Source organism: Myodes glareolus, chromosome 20 (genome assembly GCF_982192425.1).
Source record: "Myodes glareolus chromosome 20, mMyoGla1.1, whole genome shotgun sequence".
In the NCBI taxonomy this organism is placed as follows: domain Eukaryota; kingdom Metazoa; phylum Chordata; class Mammalia; order Rodentia; family Cricetidae; genus Myodes; species Myodes glareolus.
In genome coordinates this window covers 8,410,801-8,431,681 of record NC_142045.1, presented here as the reverse complement: position 1 = coordinate 8,431,681, position 20,881 = coordinate 8,410,801, and positions in this window count along the sequence as shown.

The window sequence follows — 20,881 nt, the reverse complement described above, 5'->3', positions numbered from 1 at the left end:
TTCAAGCTACTAGTGTCATAGTATCAAACCAGAGTTGGGGTGATAATTACAGTTGGCATCGATGAGTCAGGGCATCCTGCATCCCAGCTCTGGTTCAACTCTGGGTGAAAGGTGTGCTATGTAGGAAAAAGAAAGCCTTTGTAAGAATTTTACTAAGAATGCTCACCATGCAGACAGAAACAACTGGAACCAAGACCATCTTTTATATCTTCCCACCTGAGACTAGAGAGTCTCTAAAAACCTCATCTTCAAGATGTACCCTTCATAGCTTGACCCTCTAATTTAGGGAAATTGCCGTGATTTAGTGTCTCCCTGTCTTGTCTAGATCGCCGTTCTCTGTGTTCTGGAAGTCATAAGCTTGGCTTTCGTTATCTGTCTCTTGCCCAGCAGTTTCTTTTGTGCTTGTATTTTTGAGGCCATAACTGCTATGTTATTCTGTCTCTTTTTCTGGCTGAATAAAATTACTTGGTAAGAGATAACCAAATGCTTTCCTGACTATTTGAGGATGGGGTTAGAGCGTTAACGCACAGATGGAAGTTCTTTCCTAGACATAAGATTTTACTTTTGCGCAGTGATGTGTGTGTGTGTGAGCAACCAGGGAGCCTGGTCTCTGTGACAATGTCATGGACATGTTTATGAGGCATCCTGGCCACATCTGTGAGTCTTGACATGAAAAGGAACATTCTCATCCCTGACATGTCTGTCACTCTGACCAGGAAGATGAAAATCAAAGGGTCACTTCTACAGGAGGGGAAGGCCCTAGATAAAAGTTAGATTATGGTCTCCTTTAGCGCTGCTGATTTCATCTGCGGAGACTGACACAGAACACCGCGAACAAATCACCCAATAGCATCAGTCCAGTGTGCTTTTCCTTCTTCCCTAGGGTCACACTGGCAGTGAGCAGCAGAGATGGGGTCTCCACTTCCCTTCTGTGGTTTTAGCCTAGCATACAGCCCCCAACAGTGGACTTAGCCTGTATTTTCTTTCTAAGCTTTAGTCAACTGAGATGTAGTAAGTCCCACTTAAGAGGTGTCCCTCCTGGCTCTTCAAAATATACAGAACTTAAAAAGCTGTTCCTTGTGTGAGCAGGGAGTGGTGTAAAACCATCTGGCCTCACAAGAAGGCTGTTCGTGGCATTCCACCAGACCTCACCTTCGTGGTTGTGGGTGCTACATTCAGCCTGCCTGACAGGGACAGAGCTTCAAGTAGCGGCCTGAGTTTCTTACAAAAATAACATTTCCTGTAAGGAATAGGTTGCTCCCTCTTGGATGCAGAGGACCGAGAGAACTTTATCCAGTGCAAATAAGAAAGGGTGTAGTTCCCCATCCTGGTTCTTGTGAACTCACAATGCATGCAAAGTAAATTAAACCCCCCAGAACATGTTAAAGCAAACAATCCTTAAAGGTTTGAGAATGGCTTCCTCTGCTCCCTAAGGAGGCACAATGTTTACTAACAACAAAGCATTAGCATAGAGAAACTGCGGAAGTGTAACATAGGACTTTATTTACTGAGGTTTGAAGGGAGTATTCAATAGTTCTTTCTTCAGCAGGCTTTCAAAAGCCTTTGCAGAGACCCCCAGCAGAAGGCCTACCTTGTCAATAATCAATCAACTTATCAATTAATAAAGATTCATTAATTTAGGTAAGTATGTTAAAAAACACCACGACTTAAGAACGTGCTCAAGAAAAGGTTCAAGTGGTGAAAAGCTTTGTTAGAGAACTGTCTCTCTGATGAGCAGAAGATGAGGGGTAAAACAGCTGGCATTCAGCAGTGGAGCATCTAAGTGACAATACCCAGGGTGACACAGGTTCACAGGGAGGCGGGAGGGAGGGACGCGCTTGACTTCCCAAAGAAAAGTGTCAATAAAAACTCCAAGTCTCACTCATCCGCTGAGTCACCCTGGGCCACACGGGCACAGATGACAGAAGTGGCATATGAAAGAACCGCAAGTCACTCTCTCCTAACAGAGAATTCTCCAAAGCGGCTTTGCAAAAGAGCCGCAAAGAAAACAAGTCGTGAACACTGACATCCCAAGGTCAAACCCCAGAAGAGTCCTACCTACGGAATAAGGGGAAGGCGCTTCTCCGCGGACCAGGTGGAAAGGAAGTGGTGGGGGGCACCTGCTCCTCTCCCCAGGGGCCGCAACCTCAGATGTGAGCAGCTCTGATGTCGAGTCCTGGTTCTTCAGTCTGCCCTTCCTGTAGGCTAACTACGTCAGTCTTTTGAAAACTACGGCAATGAGGGTCTCATTTTCTTATAATCAGCTTCAGAGTACAGGATTTAAAGGAAAGACGGAGGGGCTGATGGTGCCGCTCGGGGGTAGAAAACGTACTAAGCACGCACAAGATCTGGGGTTCTGGCCCAGCACCGCTCACCACCCTGTCAAAGAAAGAAGATTTTGAACAAACCAAATTACACGAGGCTTCAAATAAAGCCCTGTATTTGAATGCTTGGTCTCTGGTTTGTGGCACTGTTTAGGGGCCCTGTAGAAACCTTAGGGACCAGAGTTTGGGTGAAGGAAGTTGGTCACTAGTGGCAGGCCTTGGGGCTTTCTGGCCTTGACCCACTTCCAGCTACCTTTCTTTCTCTCTGTGGATACAGTGTAAGCAGCTACACTATTTCGTTGCATATGTTCAGTGCAAGCCCAAAGTAATTTATGTATACATCCATGCCTATGGTAGCATTATTTACCATAACTGGATTAGACAATCAGTCTAGATGTCCATCAATAGGGAAACAGACAAAATGGGTGTGGGTCACAGCAGGCTGGGACTCATAGGCAATATTCACTCTCCTTCCGGTCCTCCATTGCCAGTCTCACTCCTAGCCTGGTAGCAGACCACTTGTGTGTGGGGGGGTCTGCCCCCCAACTCTACCTCCATTTCCTGCAGACTCCACTTAACCTTGTGGGGGACTCAGCTTTGTTCCTTTCTGTGGACTCTCAGTCCCTACTTCTAGCCCGTTCCTGTTTCTTTCTCTTTTTTTTTCCTTCTTGGTCTTGAAAATGTTCTTTCTTTTCTTACTTTTAATCTGTTCTTTATGGATTTTACATCATGCCTCCTAATCCCACTCATCTCCTTGTTCCCTCTCTTCCCACCCTCTGCCCCTGCAACACCCCAAACAAAACAAAATTTAAAAGTAAAACCCAAAAACAAGCAAACAAATAGAAAGAAAAATGAGGGGAAAGATCTCAGCGTGTAAGCTGTAGTGTGGCTCAGTCAGTCAGACAGCGCACCCTTTAGTCCATGCATCTTTACTAACAAGTGTTCCTTGCAACGTCATTGGTTTGGTTCAAGGCCTCTGGCTTCAGCTACACTCTCGATGTTGGGCCCTCCCTGGGACTCATCTTGGACATCCTGCTGTTGCCTTGTATCATGGCCGGTCCGGCCCCTTCCTATACTCCAGCACTTCATACATAAGGAGGATGTTTTGGTGGGCTAATTCATAGCCCTGGCACGTGAGCCAGCCCAGAGGGCATGAGAGCAGGAGATCTGATACGGACCTCCATATTGTCTGCCTTGTAGTGGCATGGGTACGACAAAGACGCCCTGGTGGTGTGGGTGCGGATGAGCCAGACACAAAGGGGTGAGAGCCGAAATGACCCCACTCTTTGCTGCTGGCGGTTTTGGATGAACTAGCCAAGGCAGGGCTGTAGAGCTCTCCTGGGTGGTGACAGTGAGGGGAAGCTGGCAGGCTGGCTGACCCAGCTACCACCCTACTTGTTTTTTTATGTCCACCCCCATTCTTAGAAACACTTTCTGCCTGGGACCCTCGTGACCACACCCATCAGGGACTCAGGCATGTGAACCGTTGTGATCTCTCTGGTCTCACCCACAGTCTGGTATCAGCTTGCTCACAGGTGTGCCTTCTCCCACCTCAACCCCATTCACTGGAGACTCCAATTTTTGGTTCACTCCCAGAGTGCCCCTAGTCCTTCATTCCTGCCTCTCTAGGTAATTATTTGCCATTCTGTACCTTGCAGGATCCTCTCTTTCCCCATTGCTCTGTGGACCCCACCTCTAAGTGTGAACAGACTCCTCTTAGCTCTTTCTGAAGGCCCTCTCAGGAAGACCCTTCTCCTAGACCACCTCCGTTCCTTTCTGCCACCCTCTGACCTGCAGAAGCATTCCCACCCAGGCAGTCCATAGCCACTACACTTTGCTAAAATATAGAGAGGACAGCGGAAATCAAGGGATGGAGTACCTCCCCCCAACAAAGACATAAGGCCAGATATACTGAATCTGATAGAACAGAAAGTCAGAAATAATGTTGTACCCATTGCACGGGAAAAGGCATTCTGAACAGGACACTGGGAGCACAGGCACTAAGTTCAACAGTCAATAAATGTGACCTCGTGGCATGGAAAAGCTTCTGCGTGTGTTCAGAGAAACCATCGTTCCAACAAAGCAGCAGGCGACAGAATGGGAAAAGGTCTTTACCAATAGCACATTGCATAGAAGGCTAATATCAAAACACATATGAAAAACTTAACACCTGGAAATCAAGAAAGCAAATAATTTAAGATGGAGTGTCGAACTAAACAGAGAGTTCTCAATGAACCACAAATGCCTGAACCATACTAAGACATGTTTCCATCCTTAGTCATCAGAGACATACAAGTCAAAACCGCTTTGAGATTTCATCTTCTATCAGTCAGAAGGACCAAGTTCTGTAAAACCGAAACATTTCACCCTGGCAAACAAGGGGGGGGGGGGTAACAGAAACACTCATCCGTTATTAGTGGGAGGGAAAATCTTCACAGCCTCTGTAAAATTAGGATGGCAGTTCCTCAGAAAGCTGGAAATAGATCTACCTCAAGACCCAGCCGTAACATTCTTTGGCATATACCCAAAGGACTCTACATCCTCCGGTAGAGACGCTTGCTCACACGGTTTTTGACTGCTCGATTCATAATAGCCATAAACTGGAAACAGCCTAGATATCCATCAACAGGTAAAGAAAATGTGGTAGATTTACACAATGGAGCATTTTTCAGCTGTTTCAAAAATAAACAGCTACAAAATATGAAATGAAACTCTCAGTCAAATGGATGGAGCTAGAAAAAATAATCACCTGAGTGAGGGAACCCAGACCCAAAACATCGAATATGGTATGTAATTTTTATGTGTAGAGGTTAGATTTCAAGGTTTAAATAGGCATGTTAAATCTAGGTAGCCAAAGAGGTTATATAAGAGTGTAGGGGAGGGGGAGTGTGGAGGAGCCCCCGAAGAAGGGGGGATAGAAGAGATAGTAATTGAGAGACAAAGGGGTGACGGGAACAGGAGGAGTAAACAGAGCCCGAAAGGAGGGAGGGAGGGAAGAAAGGAAATACAAAGAGTGACAGCTCACACTACAGACTATTTGAGCGGTTGTATGGAAGCCTTCTGCAGATGTTTCTTAAAATACATGAGTATATAAAAGAAACCTACACAGTGCCATCTAATAAGGGGGAGACAAAGTCCCAACTAGACATCTCTTGCCACTGAGGAAAACATTCAGTACCAGGAACTGTTATATTTAATTCAGCTGCTGGTCAGAGAGGCCCCATGGAAATCCCCAAACAACTCAGGGTATTGCCAAGGTTATTACTATTGGATTGGATTTAGGGCTGACTTCATTAGACGGCCTGACATTGCTCGGGTGGCCAAGAACCTGAGACTAGAGGCCATGTACCCAGGAGAAAGTCAAATACTAGTGTCTGAAGGAGCACAGCAATGAAATGACTCCTAAGGACAGTATGCTAGACTCATGGATCAGTGTCCAGTTTACCTGCAATCAGAAAAGCTTCCTCCTGTAGCAGATAGGAACCGATATGGAGACCCACAACTGGACATTGTGCAGAGAGAGAGCAACCTAGAACACTCGGTTCTAAACCAGATTTCTTTATCAAACTCCTCTCCTCATAGCTCAGGCAACTATGAGGAAGAGGAAGTATAAGGATTGTTAGACAGAGGGTGCCAAGGACACGAAGGACCAAGGACCCAGTAGCTTCCAGAAATTGCAGGACCGGTGCACATATCAACTCACAGAGGTTGCGCCAGCATCCACAACTCCTGCACAGACTCAGTTCAAATTGGGGTCCCAACACTGCGATGCGCAAGTCGGCATCTCCATCTGACAATCACTTGCAAAGAAACTCAGTGATCTTCAGTAGAGTTTCACTGGACACACAAACCATATTTAAGGGTACGTCCCATGCCCAGTAGTAGATAGTAAACATGAAATGAACTCAATGGTGTATTTTGGAGACTTTTTTGTCTCATGTTGTTTTGTTTTGACATTTTCTTTTTTTAAATTTATAAAATTTTATCAACTGCAGAAAATGAAAGCAAATATCTCTGTGTTAACAAAATAAGCAAGACTCAGAAACACAAATACTATATGTTGTGTCTTATCTATGAGATATATATGATGAAATTAAATGTAGGGTTCTTTAGAGAGAGGGAACAGCCCAGCTACAGTTTGGCAATACTCCATTATTTTATTGGTAGGGAGTGAATACAGAGACAGTATACATGTGTGGAAATCATTTTGCACAATGATGGCTGTAAAATCACTCACCTTTGTCATTGTTTCTCTGTAGGATTTAAAGGAGTCAAAAGAAACAAAGAAATGTCACCAGACATGGTGGCCGCGGTGGCAAGGGTCTGTTAAAGGAGAGGTAGGGAGAAGACAAATCAGGGCTAGAGTTTGCAAAATGGTGTGGGAGGTAAGTTCTACAGGCTGAGATCTACCGTAAGAGAAGGGAAGAAATTTAATCAATTATAATGTTTTTTTTTAAAACAACAACAACAAAAAAAGGTTAACAAAAAAAGAAAAGCATGGTATGAAGTTAAAGAGAAATTTGAAATCTGAGAACACTAGATATGGAGCTGGTGACTAAAATAAATAATTTTCAACAGGTTCGTGCCTCAGAAAAATGAAAACATGATTCAAAACAATCTACTATTCACCCCCACACTTGTAGTGAATCATAAATACCTGCATCTTTTTTCAGAGTATCTCATGCAAAGGAGACAGAAAAGGCGCCTTGGAAATTCCACCATTAGCTTCACTCAAGAGTAACGACTCCCTATTCAGGGTTTCATATTAAAAAATAGAAATAAAAACACATGCATACACTCAAGGTACTATGATACAGCCACATGACCAAATTGAACTCTGTTATGTCGATCAACAGTGCTTCAACTATGGAAGTAAAAACCTAGTTCCAAGTTAAAAGATAAATAGGGACTAGAGAGAGGCTTCAACAGTTGAGAGCGAAGCAGTCAAGTGCTGTTCTCTATACCCACACTGCGCTCACAACCGCCTGTGACCTCAGTGCCAGGGATCCAGTCCAACGCCCTCTCTGGCCACCACAGACTTCTCAAGTCATGCACATACACACACACACACACACACACACACACACACGCACACGCGCACACACACACACACACACACCAAAAAAAAATAATAAGCACATATATAAAATAAAAATTTCTAAACTAAATAAAATGTACAATTTATCATGTCGTAAAACTTGGGGGTTTTTTTGCATGTTTTTATCCTTTCCATTTTTTCTCTAGTTCTTATTTATTTGTCACCGCCCTGAGGTTTTCGAATGCATTTCAATTTCTGAAAGCCCATGTTGTCTACTTCATTTGCGCACTATTACAATACAGCATCCATAGAAGGGGGCCTCGTGATATATGCATCTTAGATTTTATGACAACCTTTGCCCTATATTGGCATGCATTTTACTGTTACACAATATAAATATAAATCACTCTATCTATGATTTTCTTTGAGCAATTATTTTCTAAGTATGTTTTATACTTATGCCCATAGTTAACATTTCTGCAGCTGCCATTTCCTTGTATAGGTACAGAATTCTATATGGTATTATTTTTCTACTGTCTGAGAGACTTCTTTTAATAAGAATGAAATCTGTTAAAAATGAGTTTATGTTTCTTATGTTCTAAGAATTCTTTTTTTTATTCTTTCAATTTTAATTTTTTTTTCTCAACATAAAATTTAGACTGGATTTTCTTTCTTTTTTTTTTTGTTTTTTTAACCCCACATTATCGTTTTACTGAGGAAGGATCAAACCCCTCCCCCCTGTTTCAAGGTTGAGCAAAGTATTGCTTCATGGGCTCCAAAAAGACAGTTCATGCACGAGGAATAAATTCTGGTCCCACTGTCAATGGATTCACAGACTGCGTAAAACACAGAACTGTCAAACACATTCAGAGGCTCTATTCGGTCCCTGCTGTCAGTCCAGAGTCAGTGAGTTCCCACTAGCTCAGGTCAGCTGTCTGTGGGTTTCCCCATCATGATCTTGACTCCCCTTTGCTCATATAATCCCTCTTCCCTCTCTTTGACTGGTCCCGTGCTTAGCTGTGGATCTCTGAATCTGCTTCGATTAATTGCTGGATGAAGGTTCCATGACGACAATTAGGGTGGTCATCATCAATCTGATTACTGGGGCAGGCCAATTTAGGCACCATTTCCATTATTGCTTGGAGTCTTAGCTGGGGTCATCCTTGTGGATTCCTGGGAATTTCTCCCTAATTTATAAAGTCCCCCTCTGTCAATATAGATCTTTTCTTGCTCTCTTTCTCTGTCCCTCCCTCAACTCAAGCATCCTGCCCCCCCATCTCCTTAACCCGTCATTCCCCTCCCCTTTCCCAATTTACTCAGGAGATTATATCCTTTTCCTCTTCCCAGGGGCATCCATGCTAGTCTCTCTTCTTAGGGTCTTTCTTGTTACTTGTTCCCTAGCTTCTCAGGGGCTGTGGACTGTAGTCTGATCATCCTTTTCTTTACATCTAACACCCACTTATGAGTGAGTCACTATTGTATTTGTCTTTCTGGGTCTGGGTTACCTCACTCAGGATGGTTTATTCCAGTTCCATCCATTCACCTGCAAATTTCAAGATGTCATCTTTTTACAACTATTTAGAACACATAAGACGCAGTAGTAGTCCACATGGTAAATGCTTAGAGCATATATATTCAGCTTATATAGACTGGGAATATTAGGAGGTAGTATAACTTTTAAGAGATGGGTCGAGCCTTGTGGTAGGTCCTTAGGCCAGAAGCAATTGTGAAACCTCAGGATCTTTTCTCAGTGCTCTCTGTCAATGACGTATATGGTTTGTTCTACACACTCTTTTACATTGTCACCCAGTATCCTCTCCAGGAACAATGCAATCAGCTGCTGGTCTTGGGCAGCTGCTTTCACAAAGGGCTAACAGAGCAGAGCATCCCTGGACTAGAACTTAGAAGAGATCCCAGTGGTTTGTAGGACTTGAGTCGGAGGAGGTGGTTTGTTGAGACTCTAAAGCCTGGCGCCCTGACCAATGGTATTAGACAACAAAGCTTCAGACCGGCAGATGGTGAATTCATAATGCAGAGCCAAAGGAGGCAGACGTTTAGTCCCAGGCCTGCCATGTTCTCTCATCACTTCATGTGATCCTGAAGATGAATTTTAATATGGAGTTTGCTACTGGCTTGTGACCTGTTTACACCATCTCTACTACATTCTTCTATGCCCACATTCATTCAGCAAAGAAGCATCTTCTGGGTATCGGGCACCATTTGCAACCGACAGCACAAGAACACCTTTATTATATACATGAGATGTGCATGATTTTGGATCCCCGAGTTGTATCTGTAGGAATTTCATACTAACAAGAACTAGGAAGCATAATCCTTACTGTCTGTTTCTATAGGCCTAGAGAATGTCTGTTAAACGTATGTTCTGGTTACTGTCCAGTTAACAGCTGACCTCTTCCATTTGGAGTTTCATCCTCAAACACTCTGGAGCTCTGTAATTGATCAAAAGTGCACTGCACATCTGCTTTTACCCCTGTGTGGAGCTTATTAATTGAGGTGAGTCACTGTTCTATATTCAGAAACGGTTGCCTGAGGTGATTCCAAAGAGAGCAATTGAATCCAGCAGGCCAGTTCTCTGGGAGAGTAGCTCCAAATCTTTCCTTTAGAGTTAAGAGGTTCAACTTGACAATGGCAGCATAGGAAACATATTCAGAGAAGACCTATTATATCATAGCTATTCAAAATGGATTAATTTGAATTTTCACAGGAACCACAAAATACCCTTGCATAGAAGCAAGACCAAGGAAACTCTGCGAGAAGTATGACTGCCAAGCATTCGTGATTTTCACGGAGTCTTTCAAAGATAGTTTTCCTATCAACAATTCACCACTAACACCCAAGTGAAATAACACAGAAAAATAAATAATATGCTGCCCCGTATCTAGAAATCAACACATAATGCAGTTTCCTAGGTACTGAGAGTGCTGTGTCTGAGTTGTAAAGCAAGCTCTGAACAACTTAAATGGTGCCTTCCAGTGGGAGTCAAGATGGAGCATGTGCTCGTGACACTTTCCAGACAAACGAGGTTGTTTGGGGGGCATCCTGCAGGAAAGCACTCTGCTATCAGATCTGTATCGTCCCACAAAATGATGGAAGCCTTGTTTTCTAGATCCCTGCTGGCCAATTTGAAGAACACATGACCCCCGGCTGAAAGCCAGTCATTGTGGTCTTGAACTAAGACACACGGAAGTGAGCATTAGGTAGAGATGGTGCTCAGAGACAGGAGTGCATGGAGACCTGGTAATAAGACAGTGTACTGCTGCTGTGTGGGTCAGAGATTACAGAGAGGTGATCTGCAGAGAAATGCAGGGTAGATGGTGTAGGAGGCACGGAGGGGAAGGGATATCACTCTGTATGTGCAATCTCCATGCCTTCCCCTCTGAGTTCTAGGCGTCCCAGGCTGCCTCAGCACCACCTCAACAGGCTCCTCAGATAAAACTACATGTTTGATAACAAAGGATGCCAGGCTTCATGCATGCCTGTATAAAGATTTCGGGAAGGGTGACTGACTTGAAATTAGCACTAGTTTTTCTGGAAGCAGTAGTATTTGGATAGGGTCGTAGAGGCACATAAGATAAATTCAGTTAGTGCTCACATGTGCTTCACAGTGTGTGCAGGGTGTATATGACACATAGATGCCTTCTTCCTGTGTGTGCTGCTCTGGACAAGCCAGGAGCCATGCGTGGCACAGAGTTCGGTGCACTGCGGCCTCCGGTGCTTCATCAGTGCACTTTCCAGAGCAGCTGGAGGAACAACTGGAACAGGAAGAGATTAGTGAATATTCATGAGCTTGAGCTGCTGCCAAGGTGAATCTTCACAAATCCTGATTATGTTTATTTAAGCAAAGCATCTGCCAATACAAGGAGAGGCTTCTAGAAATGCCTGGGCTCCAGCTTCCGTCCTCTGAGTGAAGATAATATGGACTCTGGCTGCATTATCTTGTTCTTGGTGATAGTCTTTCGCTCCTTTTATCAGTATCATTAATAATAGGCTATTTTAGAACAAAATTCCTTGTGCTACAGAGATCAACAGTAGCTATGGGTAGAAAGGGGCTGCTTGCTGCCTTTCCTGGTGGCCGCAAGAGAAGGCCTTGGAAAGCACTGAGCTTGCTAACATTAGCCAAAGCAGGATTTCTCTCCAGAACTTCTTCACTGACCAGTGATGCACCAGCTAAGAGCTGTGGGAACTGTCGCCGACAGCAACACTCGCTCCTCTCTTCCAGGGATGTGACCGTGCTCTTGAAAACAGCCAAATCGCATGCTTTTCTGTTTCCTTGCACGTCCTAAGCTTTTCACCTAACTCTCAGCGCTGAGAAAATCCACATTTCACTGACGAATGGCATGGGCTTTTGAAAAGTTGCCTCTTCCTTTCCCACACAGAGTGCTATTAATAGCCTTGTTTTAATTGGATAGAACTTTCATTTTCATTTTTTCTTTAGAGAAAAGCAATCTGGGCTGGTTGTGGAAACAATTATCCAACACGCAGTTTAAAAGCCTATTAGAGTGATCTCCCAGGAAAGTCAAAAGCCAGGCGGGATTAGCTTTCCAAGAGAGGACAGTTTGTTTACACTCCAGGGTCACCCAATCCAGCAAATCTGGAGGATTTATTTTTAGCATAATTTTAGCTATTTGATTTTCTTCAACAACTGAGAATGTTAAAATGATTGACAGGATTTCAAATCCCTTCCTCCACACTCTCACATTAGAAAGTCAGGGTTCAGAGTATGTATGGAAGGGGAACACAAAAGAAGAGCGAGAAAAATCTTTTCTCCCTCAATTTTTGGTTAGCTATTATCTACTTGGCCTTTTCTCTGACAATTTCAGTGATTCAATAGCAAACATACAGAGTAGTAAAAATACAATTTCAAAGACCAATATAAAATTGACATATCTTGGAAGAACTCAATTCAGAATCTTTGCTGAAGGCTAGATCCTTATTTATATTGTGATGACAAATGCAAAAACATGAACAATAAACACTTACGTATCAAGTCCTATAATCATCCCAACTTGAAATGGACATAAAGGAAAGTTTGAAAACACTTGGAATGCTCTTCCTTGGGTAAGTAAGTTGTAGAAGAACACCCAAGAGTATTGTTTCCTTACTGAGAAAAGTAAGCAATTGAGTTTAGTGTCATAAAAAGAAACTGTTCACCAGTAAAAGAAGTACAACTAATATTCAACCATATTTCAAAACTAGTAAAGAGATGGTAACCTGTTTGCTGCACCATCAACAATACATGAGTTCAGATCCTAAGCATTCATGTCAAAGCCAGGCAGCATGGTTCATATCTGCTATCTGGCTCTTCTTCTGAGATAACAGGTTCATGTTTTTGCGGACCTTCAGCTTCCACACACGTAAGCACAGACGAGCGTACTCATAATCATGAGTAAGTATATCCCCTAACTTGTACACTCAAACATCATACACACACACACACACACACACACACACACACACACACACCAATAGTAAAAGTAAAAATACAGCCCTGGATGTGGTGGTGTACACTTGCAATCCTAGACCTGGAAGGCCGAGGAAGGGAGAGCAGGTATCAAAGGCCAATAGGTTGTATTTAGTGAGTATAGGCCAAGCTGTGAGCGACATTAGAAGACCCTGTCAAGAAAAGGCTCTCTCCTGTTCCAAAGATAGCCGCACCTTCTCCTGCAGTGCCTGCCTTAGCCCTGAGACATGAGGATGAAAATCAACATAAGTGGATTTGGTCCTTTGATTTCCTATCTCCAACATGTCCATCGTGGATCTGATCCGTTACCTAGAGAAAGACGCCAAATATGTTGGTATCAGGAAGGTGGTAAAACAGACCTGAGAAGGCCACCTCAAGGGTACCGCGTGCTATACTGAGGTTGACGCTGTTTCTTGTGACCTTAACGATGGCACTCACTCTTCCACTTTTGATGCTGTTGCTATCATTGCCCACAACGACCACATTGTCAAGTTCACTTCCTTGTGTGGCAATGACTTCAGCTACATTAACAAGGTGACAGACATCATGGGCTACATGATCTCTAAGGAGTAAGAAGTCATGAACCACATACCCTGGTAGGAGGAAAAGAGAAATCTTTGGGTGCTAAGAAATCTCTGCTCTGACTTAGTCTCTTAAACATGAACATCTCCCTCACATTTTCTATCTTAGACCTCCCTCCCCGCAAAGAAGAGACTGAGAAACCTTACCTCTCATATACCATTAACAAAACTTATGGTTTGTGAATCTAGTAAGAAATATCACCCTGTGAATCATTAAGATGATTTCTATGCCTAAAGATATAGGATATTTAGTAGGTTTTCTTCTAAGCATTTCAAGTTCTTGGTCAAAAAAAACTTGACTCTTGACTCCTACTTGTCCTCAGAGGAACAAAGGGGAAGTATGAAAACTTTAGATTGCAGATGACTTTTGGGGAAGAAGCTCTGGGGTTTTATTGTCATTGAGCTTCTTAGATGTAAACACACTAAATGGCCCTAGTGCCTAACATCCTGGCTGCTGTGATGCCTTAATCTCTGCCCAACTTGCAGGTCACCTTGAGTTCTGAGTAAGCGGGGAGGATCTTTTCTACTGAACTTCCGGTGATTATTTTAAAACCCAAATTACCCACTGTTCATCAGGAATGTCATTACAATTAGACAAATGGAATAATAGACTTTAACAATCAGAATACTCTACAGATCAATTGTCATCATATTCCTGGCTTTTTTAAATTTAAAGACAAAGACCAAGCCAATTAAAAATTCCCTTTACATGTAGACATAATAGTCATAAAATAAAAATGCAGGTTTTGTTTTGTTTTGTTTGAAATTGGATTGTCTTGAAAGATAGATGAAAAGTAACCAAGAAACAGGTGGATTTTGTACACATTTGTTATGTAAGCAGAGGCTAAACGTTGCCTTTCTGAGAAAATCTTTTTCTGAGAACATTTTTCTATTAAAACAACGGCGTAATGATGAAATCCTAAAACTGTCCAAATAAAGTTGTTTTAGCAGCAGTGCTGGATTCTAGGATGAGCAGACACATGAAACAGCTTCAGGACGAAGAGTATCTAAGCAGACTGTGAACAGAGCTGGGGACTATGTTGACAACCCTTAAGATGCGTTTCTTGAAGTCACCTCTGTAGAAGCTGTTTAGGTACATAATAAATTCTACTATTTACATCTACTTTTTGCAGTATAAGAACTTCTTCTTGGATATCCTGGAGCTATCTTTTTAAAAAGAGATTGGCTGATTTAAAGAGACTGAACATTTGACGTGTTTGAATTTGTAGAATGTGGGATCATAAAAATTATATTTTTAACGTGATATTTTGGGGATGGCTGAGGACGGAAAGACTGTGGCTTAGTGATGATGCATTTGTGTGTCAAGTTGACAAGGGGCCAATTGTATTTGTGTCAATTTAATGTCAACTTGGCACAAACTTTTGTCATCTGATGGGAGGAGACCTCAAATGAGAAAATGCCTCCATACGGCCGGCTTGTGGGGCAAGCCTGTTAGGCAGTGATTGATGGGGAAAGGCCCATACCACGGTGGGTGGTGCCAACCCTAGACTAGCAGTCCTGGGTTCTATGAGAAAGCAGGTTGGTTAAGTCATGAGGAGTGAGGAAATAAACAGCACTTCTCCCACGGCCCCTGCATCAGCTACTGCCTTCAGGTCCCTGCACTGCCTGAGCTCCCATCCTGACTTCCGTTTATGATAACCTATGGCATGGAAGTGTGAAAGCTTTCCTCCCAATTTGCTCTAGATAGGCTGCTCTTTGCAACAATGGTGACCCAAACTAAGATGCGTAGTATGCATGAGATCCTGGGTTCCATCACCCTAGCTGAATAAAAAGGAAGGAAGATGGGGGGAGGAGGAATAAATGTGTGTGGTCCATCAGGAAAAGAAAGTTGTTAAGCAATTTGAAGTGTAGTTAAAGTACAGCTGTGTGGGGGGATCAAAGGATCACATCGATATTCAATATTTGGTAGATGCTTGATATGCTTATAAATGTCTTGCTGGGATACAAATATCTTCCAGAAAGGCGAGACTAGCAGGTTCCTAGAGCTCCTTGAGTGGTCTTGAGGAAGATGTTGTCAGTAGGTAGAGACACCGAGGCATAGGCAAGTGGGGGGGGGGGTGGTTGCTGTGTATTTATTCACGTTTTTCCTATGCTGTGCACTGGAGATGCTAAGATATCAAAGCAGAATCTCCAGTCCAAGGAGATAACCCTTAATAAATAAGAACATGAAAAGAAGAAAGGAAATAAAATACAAGGTGAAAGTTGTACAGAGAATAGTTGCCAGAATGTGAAAACTGGAGGAAAACCAGGCGTAAATTTTAAATGAAATGATGGTAGGATTGCAGCCTGGCTGACTCTAAGACAGGGAGGGGAGATGCTGTGAGGTGAAGGGGCTTCCCTGCGTTTCCAGACCCGTCAGTCTCAGAGTAAGCTTGGAGAACGAACAAAAAGTGTGAGTCTTGCCCTGAATGGAGAAGTGTACTGGCTAGGTAGCAAGAAAATGAAATCAGGGATTGGAATTAGGAGGAAAGCAAGGGAGCAGTATGTCCTTCATCGTGCGTCTGTTTCAGTGCACAGCCAGAGCTGTCCGTCGGTGCACCTGCCATTTAACTCTTGTGTCTCTATTTGTCCTGCTCCCCCTCTGAGATACCCATACCTGATTGTGGGACTTGGTGCAACTGTGATGTATTTCAGTGAGTTCAGAGTGAAGATATACTTTCAGAGAAGATAAAGCAGAATGTTAGGTAGCTAGTTAGGTATTAGCAGACTGTAAGATCATTAAGGATGGGATATTCCTTCATAGTGTTCAGGAAAATGTGAGCTGAAACTACAGAACTGTCAAAATAATTACATAATTGTATCTAATTCATCTCTCTGGCCACGGTATTCTCAACCACACAAAAATACAGAATGGAAAGCATCCAGACAGTCAAACGAAAAGTCAGACTGACAGCAGTTTGATTAGGCCCTGCCAACAGTGGACATCCAGCCGAGCTGAAGCCCTGGGACTGTGTGCAGGTCTCTGGTAGTCAGTCTTTGACCGAGTAATTAGGTAAGGGCTATCTTTTAATGGGGAGCAAGTGAAGGAATTACACCTTTTTATCGTTCTGCTATGTTAATAAATTCCTGGTTATAGGATGAGAAAGGGTTGCACACACACACACACCCATATATTTGGCCAAAATGTAAAGAAACCAATTTTCCTTCATCAAGTTTTATTTCCTAATTTCTTTTTAACATACAGGGGAACTAAGGCTTACGAATCTCAACATCTACTAACAGAGACTGCCATATTTGTTCCCAAATTCTCATTAGAAAACAAATGACATTTATACAAATGCAACAGATGAATTGATTCTCAGTCACTACACCATGTCATCTAGGTCCTTGTATATTTTCTTTGTTCTTCGTTAACCAAGCTTACCCCTCACCTCTTAAAATCCGTGACAAGATGGTGACTTTCATACTTAGGCAGGCAGCCAGCATGTGTAAGAGCATCATTATGTGTCACCTAGCATGCTTGGTCCACTCTGGAGCAGTCTTCAGGAGACTATGCCAAAAATTAAAAACAAGAGGACGAAATCTCTGAGATGTTCCAGAGTATTAAGAAGCTGAGATGGTCCAGCTGGGGATGTAGTGAGTTCCATGTCCCCAGAATTATTTACAGAGATGCCACATGGAATCTCAGCAGGAAGCAGCTTTGTTTCACTGAGTAAAAAGGTTGTCTGAGGACATCCAAGGTTTCGTCTCATCCTGGTACAGGCGCTACGTGGTGGGGCATGTAGGAAACACAGCTTGAACATGAAGCTGTGGCATAGACTAGGTAATCACACTAGCCGAACATACAAACCCCTGTAGTATTGATAAATTAGGTGGATCAAATTTTCAGGAAACTGATCTAAATTACTAGATCTTGCAAACTCGGGAACTCTATTAATAAAAAACCAAGGAGAAGCCACAAAAGCTAAGGCAAGTCCTAAATTAGGAGGAAGAATTAAAGCTGGGGCTGTCATCGGCAGATAAGTCCTAGGAGACAGTGAACTTACGTTCCCAGGGAAAATAAATAAATAAAAGGAGAAATGTTTCAGCTGTGTTAGAAGTTCCCTGAGGCCAAACCACTGAACTTCGTGGTGACGGAGACAGAATGCTACAGATCAGAGTCAATTTCTCGTAGGCTGTTTTTTTTAGTTCCTCTGGAAGCATACCCCTATGTCTGGCCTAGCATCTCTTTTATTTCAAAATCTTTAAGATGTCTTTCTAACAAACCACTATCTTCCACCAGTTTAGTAGCCAAGAATATCATGGTTATCATCTTCAAAGGATGAGGCTTTCTGAACTTTGCTGTAATTTGCCTATCTCTAACCGTGGTCCCCACCAACGCATTTGATATATGTTCTGATTTATTACTTTTTTTCACACCTGATATAACCATTTCCACATGGAACACACAGTTAGACTAGCCTGAATCTGTGTATGCAGGCCATGGTCACACATGTTTCACCCCAGGATCAACTACCTTTGTGCCTTTTGAGATGAGCACGTGATTTCGTGTCAACAAGAGGAGAGGGCCTCAGAAACACTAGGAAATATTAAGTACCCATTGTCTATGGTAAGGGAGGTCCTGAGGTCACTCGAGGCAAAGCTTTGATGAAGACTAAGGGACCCCAATCTCCCATTTACTTCCCAGCAACATGTTTCTAGTATAGCACGTGACCCCACCATAAGGCACTGCCACAGACTGAAGACAGCAAATCCACCCAGTCATGAACCAAACACTTGCAAAACTGGGAGATACAATGGGAGCATGAGCTGCAGTAATGGAACATGACAGACAGGCGCCAAAATGGACTTTGTCTGTCAAATCTGAGTGTGATTTCTTTCAGCAAATAACTGGTCTTTGAATTAGCAGGAAACTACTTTTATTTCATAAATTATTCCAAGACCTCTTGGTCGAACACAAGATAGCTCTCACCAGGAAGTCCATTGCCAAGAAGAGTTGAGCACTACGCTTTGAGTTACAGCACCGGTTAAATTCGAACCAACCCCACTTATTGTTGTTCTTATTTCCAACACGTGTTACAGCAAAAAAAAAAAAAAAAAAAAAAAATCCCAAAACATTTGACTAGATAAAATTTGGTGGAGCAACTTGAGAAGCACAAAGTCCCTCTACTCTTTTACTTAGCAAGTATTATTTGGAGAATTTGCCTGGAACTAGGAATTGGAATGAAAATCTTGGTAGTTCTGAGTATTGCTGTCATGGCCCCAGAGAGCATTTATCTCTTCAAAGTTCTGATTCTAACCCTTTCGAACACATACTCTTGGTTCACATAGCTGGATTACAGGTATTTCTAATCCTCTGAGGAGTCCCTATACTTTTCCCTACAGGATGAGTATCATTTTACTTTCCTACCTACAGTGTGCCAGATCTCCATATTTCAGACCCTTTCATTACTTTTTAAAATATACATTTATTTGTGTGTGCATGTTTGTGTGCATGCCCGTGTGCACTCTCATGTTTGTGTGTGTGATGTCTGTGACAGATATGTGCCGAGGCTCGAGGAAGCCAGAGACAGATTTCAGACCCTCTAGAGCTGTAGTTACAGGCAGTTTGAGCTCCCAAATGTTGGTACTGGAAACTGAAGTCGAAACCTCTGGAGGGACAGGAAAAGCTCTAAACCACTGAACAATCTTTCTGCCCCCCTCTAATACATTTTTGCATCTGCATGTAATTTAAGGATCTGGAATTAGATGTTTGCATTTTTGCACTTTCTTTTTTTTTTTCCTTGCTTCCCTGCAAATTTCATGACTTCACTTTTTCTTTGCAGCTGGAGAATTCCATTGTATATATGTACATCTCGCTATCCTTCCAACAGTTAAAGGACATTTGGGGTGTCTCCATTTCCTAGCTATTATGTAAAAAGTGGCAACGGGGCTGAGCAAGTGTCTGTGGAGCAGGAATCAATTTCGATAAGCATATGTCAAGCAGTGGTGCAACTAGGTCCTGTGGGAGTCCTGCTGCTAACCTGAGAACTCTGTGAACTGTCTGTCGTAATGAGTGCATCTGTTTGCACTCCTACCAATCACGAACGAGGGTTCCCCTTTCCCTGTATCCTCACTACCATCTGTTGTCACTTGTTTGTACTAGGAAACCGAAAAGGACCCCTGAGGAGGGCAGGATCAGGAGCTCAAGTTGGGGACAGTAGGACACTAGCCCTGTATCAGGACAGTCATGCTTGGGGCTTGTAATCTTGCTAACGTTTTTGCTAACCGTGGAAAGGGGCAAAATTCCAGACTGAGAGTATTTCACCCTGCACAATAAAATTATTCTAAGAACAAGTTGCGTAGGTCAACACCAAATTGTATGTATAATAATAAAAACTGGAGAATAAAAGTCATAGCAGACAATCAGGATCGACCTGATTTATTAATTCACACTCTCTCTAAAGTTTATAACTGTTTGGGGGTAAATTATTGAAACTCTACTTCCTCATTCTTAAAACAAGAGAGTCGTGTCTTTGCATGTATTATTTCTAGTCTTATTTTCCAAAACAATATCTTTCTATGACGGATTCTTTGTGATAATTGCCTCAGCTTTTTCTTTCCACGGCCTTCCGACTAACAGTAGATTTCTCACACACACCCATCATTTTGGGGTGGACAGTCTCATTAGTGCACTGGTAATATCTTTCACTACCTTTTTATTCAGTCTGACGTGTGTGTGTCAGGGCGTCGTGCTTTGGTGACGAGCTCCTTCTTTACTTGTCCTTTGTTCAGAGTGCTGGTGTGAGGCAAGCTAAAGAATAAAACAGAGCGAAACACCCGTGCTCTTCTTACATACTACGGTGAAGCCTCTCCTCGGAGAGGGGATTTCAAACACAGATTAAACAACCTAAGATACTAAAACGGGCTCTGATTGCCTGGGCATTCATAACCTTCACTCTCACCCTCATAGCCATTGTGGTAGTGTCTACTTTGTATGTAGTAGAGGTCAATGGCTTCCCTCTGTCTTATTATAAAATACTAAATGTATTGTATAATATAATGTATAAACCCAGGATGTCTTGCTTCCGACACTCATTATCTATTTTATCCAATTTAGGAGAAACTAACATTAGTGTTTCTTTGATAAACATTCCAGAGTTTTGTCTTAGGAGCATTGATTTTCCCATCATTCCTTGCATGAGGCCAGTAAACCGTCAACGGACTGCCTTCAGTCAGGACACCAGGCCTGAGAAGTCACATAACTTCTCATTTAAAAAGTTCCTTAATCACATAACTCTGAGACAAAGCATTGGAGCAGAGAGCAGAAGGCCTCACCCTGGGTCTTTCCTTATCTCCCATGCACAATGTCTTGTTTTGGAAGCAACATTTGACTTCATATGAATCACCAATCCAAGTGCCTGCAACCTGAGAGAAGATAACCGCTTGGAAATTTTACATAAATCGGAGCCCAGAAAAAGTAACCGCAACCTTGTCAAACTGTCAAGCAGAATAG